We start from the raw sequence: 14,333 nt of genomic DNA on the forward strand, positions 1-14,333 counted from the left end.
TAGAGGGGGCCGGCCCCCTTCCCACTTCCCCTATAAATAGAGGGGCGAGGGGAGGTCTGCATACAACATCCAAGGCGCAGCCCCTCCCCTCTCCAACACCTCTCCTCCTCCGTTAAGAGCTTGGCGAAGCCCTGCCGGAGTACTGCCTATCCACCACCACCACGCTGTCGTGCTGCTGCTGGATCCTTCTTCCTCAACCCCTCCTTCCCCCTTGCTGGATCAAGAAGGAGGAGACATCATCCGCTCCATACGTGTGTTGAACGCGGAGGTGTTGTCCGTTCGGCACTTGGTCATCGGTGATTTGGATCACGGCGAGTACGAATCCATCATCCCCGTTCTCTTGAACGCTTTCGCTCGCGATCTACAAGGGTATGTACATGCACTCCTATCACTCGTTGCTTAGATGAACTCATAGATGGATCTTGGTGAAACCGTAGGAATTTTTTTATTTTCTGCAACGTTCTCCAACAACAGGGACTACGGATTAAGTGAAGATTGGCTAAGGACGAGGTGACGATGAGCGTGGGAAATGGTTTCAAAGTCGATGTGATCGCGGTCGGCACGCTACCTCTACATCTACCTTCGGGATTAGTTTTAGACCTAAATAATTGTTATTTGGTGCCAGCATTGAGCATGAACATTATATCTGAATCTAGTTTGATGCGAGACGGTTATTCATTTAAATCAGAGAATAATGGTTGTTCTATTTATATGAGTAATATCTTTTATGGTCATGCACCCTTGAAGAGTGGTCTATTTTTATTAAATCTTGATAGTAGTGATACACATATTCATAATGTTGAAGCCAAAAGATGCAGAGTTGATAATGATAGTGCAACTTATCTGTGGCATTGCCGTTTGGGTCATATTGGTGTAAAGCGCATTAAGAAACTCCATACTGATGGACTTCTGGAATCACTTGATTATGAATCACTTGGTACTTGCGAACCGTGCCTCATGGGAAAGATGACTAAAACGCCGTTCTCCGGAACTATGGAGCGAGCAACAGACTTGATGGAAATCATACATACTGATGTATGTGGTCCAATGAATGTTGAGGCTTGCGGCGGATATCGTTATTTTCTCACCTTCACAGATGATTTGAGCAGATATGGGTATATCTACTTAATGAAATAGAAGTCTGAAACATTTGAAAAGTTCAAAGAATTTCAGAGTGAAGTGGAAAATCATCATAACAAGAAAATAAAGTTTCTACGACCTGATCGTGGAGGAGAATATTTGAGTTACGAGTTTGGTTTACATTTGAAACAATGCGCAATAGTTTAGCAACTCACGGCACCCGGAACACCACAACGAAATGGTGTGTCCGAACGTTGTAATCATACTTTACTAGATATGGTGCGATCTATGATGTATCTTACTGATTTACCGCTATCATTTTGGGGTTATGCTTTAGAGACGGCCGCATTCACGTTAAATAGGGCACCATCAAAATCCGTTGAGACGACGGCTTATGAACTGTTGTTTGGTAAGAAACCAAAGTTGTCGTTTCTTAAAGTTTGGGGCTGCGATGCTTATGAGAAGAAACTTCAACCAGATAAGCTCGAACCCAAATCGGAGAAATGTGTCTTCATGGGATACCCAAAAGAGACTATTGGGTACACCTTCTATCACAGATCTGAAGGAAAGACTTTTGTTGCTAAATTCGAATCCTTTATAGAAAAAGAGTTTCTCTCGAAAGAAGTGAGTGGGAGGAAAGTAGAACTTGATGAGGTAACTGTACCTGCTCTCTTATTGGAAAGTAGTTCATCACAGAAACCGGTTCCTCTGACAACTACACCAATCAGTGAGGAAGCTAATGATATTGAATAAATGGATCTTCAAGAAGAAGACTGGCGCTGATGGTAATGTAACTGTATACAAAGCTCGACTTGTTGCGAAAGGTTTTCGACAAGTTCAAGGAGTTGACTACGATGAGACTTTCTCACTCGTAGCGATGCTTAAGTCTGTCCGAATCATGTTAGCAATTGCCGCATTTTATGATTATGAAATATGGCAAATGGATGTCAAAACTGCATTCCTGAATGGATTTCCGAAAGAAGAGTTGTATATGATGCAACCAGAAGGTTTTGTCGATCCGAATGGTGCTCACAAAGTGTGCAAGCTCCAGCGATCCATTTATGGACTGGTGCAAGCCTCTCGGAGTTGGAATAAACGCTTTGATAGTGTGCTCAAAGCATATCATTTTATACAGACTTTTGGAGAAGCTTGTATTTACAAGAAAGTGAGTGGGAGCTCTGTAGCATTTATGATATTATATGTAGACGACATGTTGTTAATTGGAAATGATATAGAATTTCTGGATAGCATAAAGGTATACTTGAATCAAAGTTTTTCGATCAAAGACCTCGGTGAAGCTGCTTATATATTGGGCATCAAAATCTATAGAGATAGATCAAGACGCTTAATTGGACTTTCACAAAGCACATACCTTGATAAAGTTTTGAAGAAGTTCAAAATGGATCAAGCAAAGAAAGGGTTCTTGCCTGTATTACAAGGTGTGAAGTTGAGTCGAACTCAATGCCCGACCACTGCAGAAGATAGAGAGAAAATGAAAGATGTTCCCTATGCTTCAACCATAGGCTCTGTCATGTATGCAATGCTGTGTACCAGACCTGATGTGTGCCTTGTTATTCGTTTAGCAGGGAGGTACCAAAGTAATCCAGGAGTGGATCACTGGACAGCGGTCAAGAACATCCTAAAATACCTGAAAAGGACTAAGGATATGTTTCTCATTTATGGAGGTGACAAAGAGCTAGTCGTAAATGGTTACGTCGATGCAAGCTTTGACACTGATTCGGACGATTCTAAATCGCAAACCGGATACGCGTTTATATTGAATGGTGGAGCTGTCAGTTGGTGCAGTTCTAAACAAAGTGTCGTGGCGGGATCTACGTGTGAAGCGGAGTACATAGTTGCTTCAGAAGCAGCAAATGAAGGAGTCTGGATGAAGGAGTTCATATCCGATCTAGGTGTCATACCTAGTGCATCGGGTCCAATGAAAATCTTTTGTGACAATACTGGTGCAATCGCCTTGGCAAAGGAATCCAGATTTCACAAGAGAACCAAGCACATCAAGAGACGCTTCAATTCCATCCGGTATCAAGTCCAGGTGGGAGACATAGAGATTTGCAAGATACATATGGATCTGAATGTTGTAGACCCATTGACTAAGCCTCTTCCGCGAGCAAAACATGATCAGCACCAAGACTCCATGGGTGTTAGAATCATTACTGTGTAATCTAGATTATTGACTCTAGTGCAAGTGGGAGACTGAAGCAAATATGCCCTAGAGGCAATAATAAAGTTATTATTTATTTCCTCATATCATGATAAATTTTATTATTCATGCTAGAATTGTATTAACCGGAAACATAATACATGTGTGAATACATAGACAAACATAGTGTCACTAGTATGCCTCTACTTGACTAGCTCGTTAATCAAAGATGGTTAAGTTTCCTAACCATAGACATGAGTTGTCATTTGATTAATGGGATCACATCATTAGGAGAATGATGTGATTGACTTGACCCATTCCGTTAGCTTAGCACTTGATCATTTATGTTGCTATTGCTTTCTTCATGACTTATACATGTTCCTATGACTATGAGATTATGCAACTCCCGTTTACCGGAGGAACACTTTGTGTGCTACCAAACGTCACTACGTAACTGGGTGACTATAAAGGTGCTCTACAGGTGTCTCCGAAGGTACTTGTTGAGTTGGTGTATTTCAAGATTAGGATTTGTCACTCCAATTGTCGGAGAGGTATCTCAGGGCCCTCTCGGTAATGCACATCACTATAATCCTTGCAAGCAATGTGACTAATGAGTTAGTTGCGGGATGATGCATTACATAACGAGTAAACAGACTTGCCGGTAATGAGATAGAACTAGGTATTGAGATACCAACGATCGAATCTCGGGCAAGTAACAAACCGATGACAAAGGGAACAACGTATGTTGTTATGCGGTTCCACTACTAGGGAAAAGCCTAGAAGCAGCGTGGCTTTTAGGCCTATCAGTAGCACGGGACGATACGCTACTGATAAGGCGCTACAGCTAACGTGTAGCAGTAGCGCCTGTCATCCCACGCTACTTCTATACATGGATAACTGTAGCGCGCTTCAGTGAAGAGCGCTGCTGATATTATCTGCAATGCTTTTTACAGGGAAGTGCTACTCGTAAGGTGGCGCTACTGCTAACTTTTTTACCCTCGCTACTACTAGTTATATTAGTTTTTTTTCCTGCATATTTGTTTTGTATTTGAATAGGCTTTATACAATCATCTTTAGCATATCATACACATACAAATGTACTCATAGCATATACATACAACTAGTCTCATCAAATCATGTCATCATCATAATCATCATCCAACACAAAGTGGTCTCTCGTCATCATCTCGAAAATAGCGATACAAGTCTCGATTACTTGCAAATACATCATCATCCATCTAAACAATTATATGCGAGAAGATCTATCACTTTGAGTGAGATCGGAACTATGCAGTACACGAGTTCGTATCCTCTCGCATTAGCGTGAACCTAAACTAACTACTGCCTGTCGCTCGGAAACCGGAAACTGGTACACCTGGGCCTGACACTCCGGCCACTCGTCGTATATATACTCCTGGCGTAGCACTTCTTCACCATCGATGATCTATGCACCTGCATCGTCACATGAGTCGATGATATGCAACATATATAGTTGAGAAACAGAAAGAGACAGACTTGGCAAAAATAGAAACAACATATCATAAGCATGAATAACAAAGTTCATCGTACCCAAAATGCCCTAACTAGAGTGATCTTCTCTAGTCGAGGAGGAGGACAGTTTAATTACATCGCAAATAAAGTTTCACCGTGTATAACTCAAAGTTTTGTCATACAGAAAGTATGGACTAAACGGACACATTGTCATATATCGACAATCACTCCAACATGTTGTGCCATCCATCGATGTCAGGGAGATAGTCCCCGAGCTTAGTGAAAGGCTTCATGTCAAGACGCTGAGCGGCTACCCATGTTCGGATGTCTTCCCGCGACATTTGTCCTTCTTCATAGAACATCCCTGTTTTTCCGACGACCTCCTTCATGATGATTTGGGAAAGTTCGTGCTAGATGTGATAGAACTCAGCTCGAAGTTGATGATCCTCGATATCTCCTACATTCTTTGCCCATTGTAGAATATGGGCATCGCCGGACGTAGGTGACATGCGAAGGTTCTGGTGATCCCGTATGTACTCCAGCATGTGGTGTAGGACATAGAATCCATCATTAAGAGAATCACTCGGTTGCTGGATGCAACAGAAGTTGGTCTTATGGCTGAAGGCGAGCCTGTCGCCCCTTCTCTTCTTGTCATTGACCTCTCCACCCCGTGCTTGGTAGTAAAACATAGCACTGTCGAGAACATCCTTGATGTGGGTGTAATCCTGTTTGTGAATGTTCTTCGACGAGTCCAAGTAAAGAGCGTGGGAGTATCAGGGGTAGAGGATGATGAGGACGGTGCGCCAGCCGCTGCGCAAAATAAGTACACCTCAAATTAATTACCCTTCACCGTGCAAATGAATGATTGAAATCGAAGGAAGGATATCCGCGCGGATGACTTACAGGGGATGATAAGGCACGAGAATCGCCTCCTTGTCCTTATTGGCGACATGAAACTGACGATGTATTCCCTCGCGTATTCACGGTGCTTTGCGCAGACTCCCAAGAAGCCCTCGTGCATGTAGTACGGGTCAGCGACACAGATATGAGGTATCTGCTCACCCCCGATGATGTAGTTCATGTGCAAGGCATAAAGGCAGACAAACGTAAAATCCAGCTTCTTCACGTGAAACATGTCTAATATGTAATCAAATCGAAGGAAGAACTTATCCGCGGGGAAGAAGTCGATGTACGACAATTGCCGCGGAACGTTAACCACGTAGAGTGGGTATCCTAGATCTTTCGAGGCGACGAGGCCTTTATCTATCCACAACACATCGTCATGAAGTCTCCTTAGATTGCCGAATCTGGACCCTAGCGCTCTTGCAGGTAGGATTGGTTGACCAGGGATATGCCATTTATCCGCACCAGGGATATCTATACGGTCTTGAAGCCGAGGCTGCTGAGGCGGCTGGATCATAGAATCAGCCTTTTTACCTTTCCTCGCTCTCTTCCTAGACTTCTTTACTACTGGAAGGTCATCCATAATACGTTCATCCTCCGAAGACGGCAATTCAGGCACCGACTCATGACGCTCAAACCCTGAGTAGGCGCTAGTATAGACATACTGTTGAGTGCCATCGTCATCATCATCCTCATCCATGGCGACGTCATCAGCGACTAAGGGAGCCTCTTCCTTACCCCATCCACTATCACCCAACCCGACACCCGACGCTAATTGGGTAGGTGGGGTGTTGATATTCATACCTTGCTGAGGCTGCGTGCCCGTGGGTGTGCTCCCGGCCGCCTCCAGACGAAGCAGACTCTTTGGCCACAATAGGACCTACCCATTGCAACAATCACCAAGCCGCCGCGGGGTCTCGTTGTCAACCCCCACTAGTATCAGAGGAGGCAAATTCTCGTGGCCCGGTTTGACACTGGCCACGGAAACCTTGAAGACGTTTGAGGGGATCGACCGGCTATGGAACAATGGTTCCTTCGGCTCCATTATCGTCGCCTTCCCCACGTCCATCTTCTGGTCGCCGATGGTGTACAATATGGTGCACGGGGTTTCGTCGGCCTGCAAAGAAAAGTCTGCGATGTGAGACATCCGAAAGGCAACGAAAATGGGAGATTATACATTTATTGAAGGGGGCCGGTGTGACAGATACTATGAGGGCGTCGAGCTCAGCCAAAGACGAAGCACCGCCGAGCACGTCCGGTGCCGGAGCAGGTGCGGGAGCAGGTGCTGGTGCAATGCTAGTCGAGGTGCTCCCCAAGAAGTCAGCAAGGGCAAAGTCCGCTGCATTTTTTTCTGGATTTTGCCTGGTCCAATTGAAAACGGTCGGAACCAAGGAAGTACACATATCTACAACCACCTGTTTTGCGGCAGCTACCGCCATTCCGACTGTCTGAGATGATTTCTTCTCAACCGCAATCTCAACCTTCTTGTCGATGTTTCCTTCAGTTAACCTCCGTCTTTCCTTTCTCTCCTCCGTGGTCTCACGGTAGTACTTCTTCCACGTGGCACCGTCTCCGACACCGTGCACGCGTCCATACGACGGTCGAGTCTCCACTGGGAGTCATTTCAATATGTTCAACACCCGGTTGAATGGAGTGTCCCATTTGGGCCTCGCCAATGCCTCAGACGGCGAGTCACTTTCGGCCGCAATCCTGTGCTGCTCTCTCTGCAAAAGGCACAAGGATCGTTTACAAATATGACTAACGTGTGCAGTCGAATTGATTAGAAACTAAAATTACTAGTAGTCTAATGAACTCCGTCGTGACCGCGTTTCCCTCGTAAACCTTCTTCACTGGGTCCCAATAGTGCTGGGCCCTAAGGACGTCACACTCCTGCGGGACGGTGAACTCGGCCAAGGGGTCTAGGATGCCCAGACTCGCGGCTTCCGCGTCCTCCTTGGCCCATTTGGACATCTTCCCGCCGTAACCACGACTTTCGAGGTGGTGGCTCCCAATGTTCCTCTCTTGAAGCCCCTTCATGTGCTTAGACTTTTTTTGGCAGCTTCGGCCTCGCAAGCCACCTTGAATATTTGAAACTGCTCTTCTGTGATTGTCGAATTATCCTTTACAATCTCAGAGTAGGGTTCCTTCTTGTCGATGATCCTTGCTTTCACCCTTGTTTTCCAGGCGGCCAACGCGTCGCCAAACTTGGTCATGGCGTGTTTGTTTATCTTCTTCATTGTCGGGTCCTTATCTGGATCTTCATAATCCTTTTCATTCCGGTCCAGGAACAAGAAAATCTGGTGAAACTTCTTTAGGAGGGAGGGCCTCATATTATCTATCTTCTGTAGATTCTCATTGTCGATGGTGGTGGTTGTCCGTACGATGCAGTCTATTTGATTGTCGTAGCACGCGCGCGCTTCCTCGGGCGCGTTTGGATCAAAATTCTCATCGTCCACCTCCGTGACCACCAGGCTAGTAGTCCTGAGTTTTTTAGGAAGCCGATGCCTCTTTGCTTTCGGTTCTACACCGGCCCCGCTCCCCGAGGCAGCGCCGGTCTCAGTCTCAGCACCGGTCTCGATGCCGGTCTGAGTCTCAGCGCCTGTCTCAGTCTTAGCACTGGTCTGCGTGTCGGTCTCGGTCCCCGATGCCACCGGTGGGCCCAGCAACAACATCGGTTGATCGTCGGCAAGGCTCAAAAATTCGTCTGCCGCTCAGTAGACGTCGTCGCAATCACTAGAACCCTATCCTTCATCGTTGCTAGTGATGTTTCCTACAATTAAATCTAGTCAATTAATTCTAGACCTAATAAAATGAATAATAACATAAAAAGGCCTATTGTTTTGCAGGAACGTTGACTCCTTCCCGGTGCGGCAAATCTCGGGCACTCGATATGTCCTAGTTTGTAGCACAAGTCATGCCGAAATTCATGGAAAATTTCGGTATGACCTTTGGTAAAAAGTGGACAAATCGAGAACCTGGAATTTGCCGGAACGGAAATGAATCAACATTCCGGCAAAACATAGGCCACTCGGCTTCATTCCCTGGAAACAATAAAAGGCCACTTGGGCACAATCGAAACATGCATGCACAAACACAATTGAGGAATTTGCATATATCCTGACCACTTCAAATTTGCATGTCCTAGCGTTTGAGACTACAAGAAAATCTACACAAATCTCATGCTCTCTCAAACTCAATTCAAAAACCAAATATAGATTATATTTAGTTAACTACTAAACTAAATTACTTTACTCTAAACTAAACCCTACTACCCTAATTAACATCTAGTTAAAGAAACTCAATTCAAAAACTAAACCCTACTGAACTAATTAACATCAACATTATCTACTACTTAACATCTATTATTACCCTAACTAAAAAACATCAACATTTATCTACTACTTAAGATTAACATCTATTAACTAAAAAGGATGGATGGGGGGCTTACAGAGAGGGGAGAGACGGTGGCGGGAAGGTGCTCGGCGACGGAGGTAGGGCCGGTGAGGGCGGGCTCGGGATCGGGAGGCGGCGGTCCTGGGTGGGCTCGGGGGCAGTGAGGTCGAGGGCGGCGGCGGTGAGGTTGAGGGAGGCGACAGTGAGGTTGAGGGTGGCCCGAGGGGCGGCGGAGGTGAGGCTGGGCGGCCTCGGGCGGCGACGGTGAGGATGAGCGTGGCGTCGACGCCGGCAGGAGACGGCGGTGAAGTGGGGGCGACGGCGAAGTGGGGGAGATGGCGGCGAAGTGGGGGAGGGGATTTGGGGGATAAGTGGTGGCCGGGGGGAACCGTTTTTTTGATTAAGTCAAAAATAAAGGTAGCGCGTTGCAGAAAACGCGCTATAGCTAACTTAGCTATAGCGCGTTTCACCGAACGCGCTACTGCTAAATGTTCATCCTTTTTTCTCCTTTTTATTTATTTTTCTTTACATTATATATTTTTCCTTTTTCCTTTTTCTATTTCTTTCATTTTCATTTACTTTTCTATTTGTTTTTCATGTTATTTTCTTTTCGTTAGCAGTAGCGCTGTTATGCATAAACGCGCTGCTATAAGTATATTAGCGGTAGCGCGGTTTTCGGAAGATTGCTACTACTATCTATAGCCCATCGGCTATGTGGTTGGAATTTTAGTAGTAGCGAGCTTTCGGTGAGACGCGCTACTGATATATATGGATCTGCAGCGCGCTTATTTTGCACGCGCTCCTGTTGTCTAGCAGTAGCGTGGTTTTTTAACAGGCGCTACTGCTAAAGTTCTGTGTATTATGTTTTCCCTAGTATTGTTTGACCGATAAAGATCTTCGTAGAATATGTGAGAACCAATATGAGCATCCAGGTTCCACTATTGGTTATTGACCGGAGACGTGTCTCGGTCATGTCTACATAGCTCTTGAACCCGCAGGGTCTGCACGCTTAAAGTTCGGTGACGATCGGTATTATGAGTTTTTGTGTTTTGATGTACCGAAGGTATTTTGGAGTCTCGGATATGATCACGGACATGATGAGGAGTCTTGAAATGGTCGAGACGTAAAGATCGATATATTGGACGACTATGTTCGGACACCGGAAGTGTTTCGGGAGGTTCCGGACATTTACCGGAGTACCGGGGGGTTACCGGAACCCCGCGGGGAGTATATTGGGCCTAATGGGCCTTAGTGGGAGAAGAGGAGGGGCGGCCAGGGCAGCCGCGCGCCCCCTCCCCCTCTAGTCCGAATTGGACAAGGAGGGGGGCGGCGCCCCCCTTTTTCCTTCTCCTCCTCTCTCCCTTCCTTCCCTTCTCCTACTCCTACAAGGAAAGGAGGAGTCCTACTCCCGGTGGGAATAGGACTCCCCCCTTGGTGCGCCCTCCTCCTGGCCGGCCGCCTCCCCCCTTGCTCCTTTATATACGGGGGCAGGGGGCACCTCTACACACACAAGTTGTTCTGTTGATCTCTCCCAGCCATGTGCGGTGCCCCCCTCCACCATATTCCACCTCGGTCATATCGTAGCGGTGCTTAGGCGAAGCCCTGCGTCAGTAGCAACATCATCACCGTCATCATGCCGTCATGCTGACGGAACTCTCCCCTAAAGCTCTGCTGGATCGGAGTTTGCCGGACGTCATCGAGCTGAACGTGTGAACTCGGAGGTGCCGTACGTTCGATACTTGGATCGGCGGATCGTGAAGAGATACGACTACATCAACCGCGTTGTGCTAACGCTTCCGCTTTTGGTCTACGAGGGTACGTGGACTCACTCTCCCCGCTCGTTGCTATACATCACCATGATCTTGCGTGTGCGTAAGAAATTTTTTGACTCGGGATGACTACAAGCAACAGTGAAATTCCTTCAAGTTTCAGACAGGCGGTCAAGAAAGGAGCGGTGATGTTGAGTTCGGGTAACTCTTATGTGTGACACCCAATATGTGAGTTGTTCACTTTCGCGCAGGTCAGTGATCAGTGTGTGATGGCGTTGGAGTAATACTTTCGAAGTTGGGAGGGCAAACTAGAGTAATGTGGAACTTAATTTCGGTCGAGCATTGGCTGTGGTCAAGAAAATAAGGGACTACAAGTTGTAGGTGGAGTCATATGGAGTCTTTGGAGTAGCAGCGGTGCTCATGGGATAAGCTCAAGTCCAATGTACAAGGAAGTTTGACGCATGGACGAATTCAAGGTGGTGAAGAATATTCGCCAAGGTGGAGTTTGTTAGAGTTGTGTCGAGTATTGTCTACAAGGTAGGTTACAGTTGGACTTGTAGTTGTATTGTGTTTAGATAGGATATGGAGTCATGTCCAAGTAGGACACTTGTATCCTAGGCCTCTCATATATAGTGGGGGTAGACACACGATGTAACCTATGCCAACATAATTGCACAGGAGCGCAGGGGAAGCCGGTGACATGTGCCGGCGTCCAGGGCGACCGGATGCGGTATTGTAGCGGTATCATGGGGAGGAGCGCCCATAGTCAAGCCCCAGGGATGTAACCATATCGGTGAACCTCGTTAACAAATCACGGTATCATGCTCGTGTGATTGCTTGGTCCTCGGATGATCGACGGTATGCCTCGAAGTTAATCTAACAGGGGCACTCCGGTTCTCCCTCTCACGGTGCTCGGGCGTTTGCCGTGGCAGCGCGTGGTCGCCATGGCGAGCTTGCGCTAGGGATGCACGGCAAGTGTGTACGGCACGCGAAAGCGCATGCAGTGCACGGACGCAGGCGTGGGGATCTAGCTCTCATGGCGCGGCAGCGGCTGGCAGATCGGATCTTGGGGCAGTGGCCTCGATCAGTGGCGCGCGATGCGGCCTCCATGGTGGGCGGCACCCGCAGGAGCAGATGGGGGGCCTTCCACGGCTGCGTGGGCGACGTGGAGGCGGTGACGCTACGACGGGTCCTTGATGGCTGGTCGGAGTTCCATGGGAGGCGTCGTATCCGACTCGATCTACTCCGGTTCGTGCTGGCTGCTACCTACGGTCGACGCAATACTGCATGGACAGATCTGGCGGGTGGGCATGGATCCGAGGGAAACTCCAGGTCAGCGTGGCGGCCGCACCAAAGTCGACGCCCTCGGCGCCGATTCCCTTCCTGAAGGCTTCAGTGTGGATCGTACGCCCCCTACCTCTGCCATGAGCGTAGGCGAAAGCCTCTGTTCCTCTGTTTGGGCAGCGATGGCACTTTGGTGTCGTGTTCCTTCCTGAAGGCGTCAGCCGGGGACTGCTAAGGGTGGTGGAGTTGCTGGTAGTTTAGAGTCAACGCGAGATGGCATGTAGGTGGAGCGGTGTGACATCAACCGTATCGTCGACGGTGGGTCTCGGCGGCATATGGCGCAGTGGAGACTCGGCGTGTAATACGCGGAGATGGACTCGCGCGGGAGGAGGAAGCTGTCTGGCGTCATGGTGGCCTTGATGGCAGAGAGGCCTGGCAAGGTCGGTGCATCAGTTCTGCTCTGAGGATGGACTAACGGAAGATGGAGGTGACGGCCCTTGCAGCATGCTGTGCTCATTGGGAGTGTGCCGGACCAGTGTGGGACCCAATCCAGGTAGTGGCTTGGATGGGACACCCAGCTTTAGATGTTAGGCTTTGGTGTGATGTCTGCTTGGTATTAGGTCCGGACATTTGGCACACCTTCATCAAGGGGATAAGAGTAGCAACAACGTTGCCAAGATGGTGACTTCAGACTTATGATGTATCACCTTATATGGTCTTTGTGAATAATTAATAATATGATTGCATGCATCGTCCAGATGCAGAGGCCGGGGGTACATCCTCCTTTTCTAAAAAATAATAGGACCAGACAATTTTTCAGACTTTTACATGACTAAGGTATATATTTTTCATAAAAGAATAGTGACTGAATTCTTGTTAGGCATCTGAAGCTACATGTACGTTTGCAAGACGATTGTGAGTTGTGAATAGTGGTTGCATACTTGGATTGGATGGAGCTCTGGTTTATGCTGGATTTCATCAAATACTTTGCATTACTTTTCATCGTCTGATGAGTGATGGTGAACACAGTCAAACAAAATAACAAACGGTTGTGCTGGAGCTCAGCGGGCAGGGTGCGTGCGCCCGTTTGCACGCACAGGGCGCCGAATGGGATTTGCCCTCCCGCAGGCCGCAAGCACGACGAGCTGCAAATAAACATCCATGGGCCGAGGAAGGCTCAAAGCCCAAGTGGGGATGGTGATAGTCGTGGGCTGCTGCCACTAACTCGATCTGTTCTCAAGAAGAAAAGAATTACTCTCCCCTCAAAAACAAAAACAAAAATTACTCAGTCCACCGGCATGTTGTCGAAAAACAAAAAAACTCGGCCGACCAGCGGCCTTCCCCTAGTCGCCGTCGCTGACCCCGCCCCGGATGGGATCCACGGTCGCCGTCACCGTCACCGTCGTTGCCCCGCTCCCCAGTCCGCAAGACGTGGTGCCATCGATGGCCGCGGAGAGGAGCGCAGCACGTTCACTGGGGCAACTGACGGGCTCAAAGTCAGCGCGGGGAATTTCGCCCCAAAGAGGCCAAGAATCTCTCTCCGCCGGCCGGTCGCCTCCGAAATTTCCAGGGAACGCAGCAAGGCTTCTCCTCTTCAACCACCCGCGGGCGCTCCGTCAGTGGCCTCTGTTTCTCATCCGACGACGATACGAGGTTGCGGAGGGTTCTGCTTCGAGGATCAAGGTACGGGCCGGGATCCCCTTCCCTCACTCTTTTACTTCTTGCTTGAAACTGTTCGTCAAGCTCTAGGCTTCTCCCCTCCATCTTATACTTCTGCCTAGTCAACTTTAATTGGATTAAGGCCTCGCCACATATGCTGTTTATCCTCAAATCAATGCGAGTCATTAACTTACTTCAACACGAACCTTTAGTAGTTCCCTTATTAATGCAATACGATATTTCACTATGAAAAGGATAAAAGAAACTGAATGGAAAAATGTATTATATATGTGCTTTACCTCACTGCTCATCTAATCTAATCTCTACATTTTGTTGGGGACGAACCTAATCTCTACATAGTACACCCTCCGTTCCTAAATGTAAGACGTTTTGCTAGTTCAATTTGAACAGCCAAAACGTCTTACATTTAGAAACAGAGATAGGCGAAAACAAAAGAGGTTTTCCGCAGATTGATACATTTGTATTTTGTACTGGGTGTATATGACCAATATGTCAGATACTTCTGGCAATCGTACCTGCAGGTCCCACTTTTGATAGGCATAGTTCAAACTTTTGGTGTTGTTACCAATTGA

The sequence above is a fragment of the Triticum dicoccoides genome, chromosome 3B, assembly GCF_002162155.2.
Source record: "Triticum dicoccoides isolate Atlit2015 ecotype Zavitan chromosome 3B, WEW_v2.0, whole genome shotgun sequence".
NCBI lineage: Eukaryota > Viridiplantae > Streptophyta > Magnoliopsida > Poales > Poaceae > Triticum > Triticum dicoccoides.